This window comes from Priapulus caudatus, unplaced genomic scaffold, assembly GCF_000485595.1.
Source record: "Priapulus caudatus unplaced genomic scaffold, Priapulus_caudatus-5.0.1 Scaffold1360, whole genome shotgun sequence".
NCBI lineage: Eukaryota > Metazoa > Priapulida > Priapulimorpha > Priapulimorphida > Priapulidae > Priapulus > Priapulus caudatus.
The window spans coordinates 18,252-23,775 of NW_014578421.1; positions in this window are offsets into that span (position 1 = coordinate 18,252).

The following is a 5,524-nucleotide window of genomic DNA, read 5'->3' on the forward strand; positions in this document are numbered from 1 at the left end:
TCTCTCTCTCTCTCTCTCTCTCTCTCGCTATATATATATATACGTAATGTATTGGCACATGATCATCGATTGATAACCTTATTAATCTTTAATAACACGTACACTATCGAATCGTCTGCGGGCAATATTTACTGGCACCAACACCAAAGTCTCTGCGGTCAGTCGCGTCGATTTACAACGATGACGGACACAGTCTAGGAATATGCGCGTACACCTCAAGAGTACAGATCCGCCCTCCGAGCTCTCAAATACATACGGCCATGCACATTCTACGACCAGTTCTCAGTGAATTGCGCGAATAATATATGGCGAATACAGGCTATTCGTCTAGCTATAATTACGTGTAGAAATGTATTCTAGGTGAATAACCCATTGAGAAGATCACGTTTACTTATCCACGCACGTTATATGACCATTAGAGTAAATTCAAATTGAATTAATTTAAATAATTGTTTCGTTGCATTTCTTCGTTCGGCCAAAACGCAGAGTTTACGAGCTGCTATTATGATATATTAACTTATTAATTTATTTATTTGCTCTGTACCAAAATATAATCATTATATTATCGATTGATAGTTATCAATTGAAGTAGTAATTAATGCACATTAATGCATTACCACGGGGTTTTGTCCTCGACATAGACCCAGTCACAAAACACACACACGCCCCTAGCTCGGTCGGTAGGTGTTATCGTAAGCATTCCTACTGGTTACACTATGAAGAATACCTTTAATATGACATTATCTTGCCTTTATAGATTGTCTTGCCTATATATTTATCTTTGCCCTTATAGGTTCATGGTAATTCCTTGTGTCGCACCAGCTATATGGCTGAGGTCATAGGGAAGTGTCTGTAACATATGCTAAAGACGTATACGTGCGCTAATCGCGCAATTAACACCCACGATTATCAATCAGCAGGTGTTATCATGAATCCATACCTATGAGTAAATAGAACGCAGCTAACGCCCCATTAGGAGTGTTCCCAACTTTGATATCATTTATGATTAATGTTATATATATATATATCATATCAAGAGCTAATAATACCTAGGTATAGGTATTATTAGCTCTTGATCATATGTTATTATGACTATTAATGACATTAAAGTTGGGAACACTCCTAATGGAGTATCACCCTAGAACGCAATGTAAAGGGAAATTAGTATACAGCGTGTATAACGTTCATGGTGCTTGAGCGTGATATACTATGTAACACGTGTCATGTGTAGTAGTAATTAACTATTTAAGGAGGCATCCGGGTAGTCGTGGATGACTAAGCCTCTGATATAGTGATGACAACCGCCAAAAATGTTCAGCGGTGAGTTCATGGAAATTTTGAATGACAACTAAGTGCGCATGCGCTTGCATGCATTCATAAATATAAAGCAGCACGTGAAAATAATACGTGCAGACGAGATTGAGAGATCAAGGAAACGTTGTGGACGGAATCTATACTAGCACGCATAGGGCTCATTAGGACTAGGAGTGTCGTTTGTAAAAGTTATACTATATCAGGGGCGCTGGTTACAGGGATTTTGTCGACAAAACTGCAGAGCATTGCGAAGGGGGATCTGGGGCCCTCCCGCCAGATAATTTTTTGAATTAGACCCCCTTAATGCCGTTTTCCTTGCGCCGAGCAGGGGGGTCCGGTACGCCACCTGGACCCCCCTCTGTACACGACCCTTGATATAGTATAGTATAATATATCTGGCCATAGGCTGGTGGTCGGTACTAAAACTAAACGTTTGACTGTTTAAGAAATCATGATAACCCGTTTCTGATAAATAAAAATCCCTGCAAAAAATTGAAATCACGATACAATTCGGGGGGCAAGTGTCACATACATTTCTTCATTAATCAAGATTTTTAATTCACGAACGGCTAAAGTGCACACTGGACTACGCGCACTCGTGCACTCACCGTGCTTGCCTATACCTTAATTAAGCGTGGAGGCGGCGCCGCGGCGGTCTGCTGGCGGCAGGGTAACGTGATGACATAAACCTTATATGTCTTCTTCGCCTTGCTCGCTGTTACCACGGTTACGTGCGAGCTTAGTCATGGCGGCTCGGGTGCATTGTACTGGGGTTTATACCCGGTATGCAAACCCGTATCACCGCTCCCCAGTTCCTCGAAGGACAGCAAACGAATGAAACGGTTACTGAGTCTCCTCTTGTACGTATTACGCTGGCGCGGCAAACCTTTAAAGTTTTTTATGCTTGCAAGATTTTTAATTTGTTATAGGTGGTTCTGTTAGCCAGAATGTTGGGTGCATGCAAAGCTCGGTCGGCTGTTTTGAGAAAGGCGAAAGTAGCAGAATCTACATGCATACATGTAACCGGTCTTTTGGCACGTTGCCCCACTGCAGCGCAGGAAACCGCCGGCTGCAAAGGGCGGTGGACGAACAAAAAGCGCGCCAACGTACAGTGATACTCGTGAGCAGATGAACTTTTTTCGCACGTTTTCGAAGAGTTGGGTCAATGACAGTGGGTATCTTCTTTGCAGCACTTCATCGCTAACAAAAGACTATTGTGGAACACGAAGTAGCAGCTTTGGTAGTCGACAATGGCTGAGGGGGAATGTGCAAGCGCGGATTCGCCTGGGACGATGCACCTCGTGCCGTCTTCCTAGTATCAATTGTCGCAAGACCAGACGTCACCAAGGTAATCGCTATATCATTCTGACTCATTTATCCGGTAAGTGCATTTCAATTGTTTCCCGAATGACAAGTTGTAGAAATATTTCATGATATCTCGTATGCACGATTCGTTAATTGCTCGTCCGGCGGAGTAAAAGCAGAATAATTGAGTGAATATTTATTTTCAATAGTTCCGTTGTTAATTTGGATAATACAGATGTAATATAGGGTGGTGAACATCGCCGAGGAGTGGCTGCAGGTGGCCTGGCGAGGGCAGAGAAGCTGTAATGCGAGTCGCGAACGCTCTTGGAATTCTCGTTTGACATGGTGCCGTGTACGTAGCGAGGGTTAATTGATCGTGGTGGAATTGCATAGTGGGGGAAGTCGTGGGTATGACATTGATTACCGATGGCAAACTGCTTGTAGCAAACTCTATTTGGAGGAAGTGGCAGGAGTGATGATGAGGATTACTTTGAATGAAGGGTAGTTGCCGCGGCGTGGGGACAATCAAATTTAATCCAAGCTCTTTCATTATTATTTAAAGTTTTAATGTTCGCGTTTGTGCGTGCTAACGGTCGTAAGCATGTTTTCTTCTGCAGGGTGTCTATGGTTGGTATGGGTCAGAAGGACTAGCTATGTAGGGAGATGTAGGCCCAAAGCAAGAGAGTATTCCACCCTGAAAGTATCCCCATCGAAGCACCTGAGGGAATCGTCACCAAACGTGGGATGATAATGAGAAGATCCTGGCATCACCCTTTCTATTTACAAACGCGAACTGCGTGTTGCCCCAGAGGAGCACCCGACACCAGGTCCTGCCTGACTGAGGCCCCATTGAACCCCAAGGCTAACCGTGAAAAGATGAACACAGTTAGTTGTTGTTTGTCATGAAATTGGTTGCATCCGGTCACCGCATGTTCACATCCACAATCCTTAAATACATGCACCATCCACCTTCGTTTGACGAGAGCATTGCATCTCATGGCTGTCATCTGGATTATGAACTTGGGAATTTTCACTCGCATCTTGACCCCACCCGATGTTGATTCAGTGACCTAGTGCTGCCTCCCAGCGCTACGGATGTTTCCTAGAATGCTTCTTGGCGCCATCTGCTTCACCTGCTTTCCTAAAAAACCAGACCGTGATCACGCTCCTGCGATGACAGGTGTTGCCCGTTAATTAACAATATATAAGCTGACAGGTTTCCTGGATTAGAGGCAACGCTTCACCAAATGAGAAGCGCACGTGTGTGGAGGCGGCATACATTCAAATATCCGCGCCCAGGTGTGCAATATGCGGTGGGATGGGGGCGAATGCGTGAATGCGCCTGCTGAAGTAAAGCGTTGCAAGTTCGTGTGGGTATCTCAGCAAAGCAGCGCCGTGACTGCCCGGGATGTTTTTAACGGTGCTCCAACCTGGTGTGGCAAGTGGCGAGTGCAAGCAGCTGTTGTTGCACAACACACCGGCCTGCACGCGTGAATCGTGAAAGACCCTTTTGTGTAAAATTTACGCAAAGAAGTGGGCTTCTTCTGGCATGCACCTACTGTGTTTGTTGATCCACAGTGCATCGTTCCTTCTGTGTCTGGATGTGACCTGTCGAATAAAGCACGGAATAATATTAATTAAATATAAATATAAAATCCCACATATTTTCACAGACAAATCCGACTGGTATACCAACTTGCAGATCTATAATGGCAGGCTTTATGTTTGCCACGTGGATATAGGTTGATTATTGCCGGCCGGAACGCAACGTAATGGTGTGAGTGCTCACGAGTAACCTGTCGTATTGGTTTGCCTCGTTTTTTTCAAAGATCATGTTCGAGGACCTTCAACCACCAGCCACCGCCAGCCAATGTACGCGACCTAGGCACAGGCTGTCCTGGCGGTACAGCGTTCCGGCCGCACGGGTGGTCAATCCAGCCAGGTATCGTGAGCTGGACTGGAGATGGTGTCAGCCACACAACGTCCCCGATCTACGAGGGTTACGCGCTGCCGCCACCGCCATCCTCCGCTGGACGGCTGGCCGAGACATCATGACCCCGACCCTGAATGAAGGATCCTCACAGAGCGCGGTACAAGCTTCACCCACCCACCCCGGGACAGTGTGCTGCGCAACAGCTCTGTGAATAGTTGCCAGCTGGGGCTGTCCGTAGAAGTTTAGTCTCATCTTATACACGAGATGGTGTTATGGAGGGCAGGCTAGCGCGGTTTCGGAAAACATGAAATAGTCATTGTGTTCTAGGGAGTCATAAGTGTTCTGACTAGTGGCACTTGTGTCCATTTGGATGTGGTTCTGGTTTTTCAATAAAAAATTGGTGTCAATTTTTCGCGGACGGAGTTTCCTTTCGATTTGTCTGACTATAAGCGTACCGTGATCTTGTCGCCACTGCAGCCGAGAGAGAAATCGTCGTGACATCAAGGAGAACTGCTGCTAAGTAGTCGCCACCTGACTCGAGGCAGAGAAGGCCACCGGACTGCTGCCTCCTGCCCCTGGGAAGAAGACTACGACTTATTGGCCCGACGGCACAGTCATCACATCGGCAACAGAGAGGTTCCCGTTGGCCCATTGAGGCCCCCCAATGTCCAGTGCCATCTTTCCTGCGGTAGGGTATCCCCGCGAATTCGGAGCTTGTGGGCCACAGGCCCCTGATTCGTGTGTTGCCGATATGGAGTTCATGAGCAATGAGGAGTGTTAATGCTGAGGCGTATTAGTAGCGTGGTATTGATCTACTGATTGATTTCTCATCATAGTTATGGATTTGTCCAAATCGGAACAAGGCATGGAGTCCACTGGTATCACCCCACGAAGCCAGTGCCTCCCTACAACTGAAACTCCACATGAAGCGCTCGACATTGATTATCCCTCGAAGGATCTGTAACCCAACAA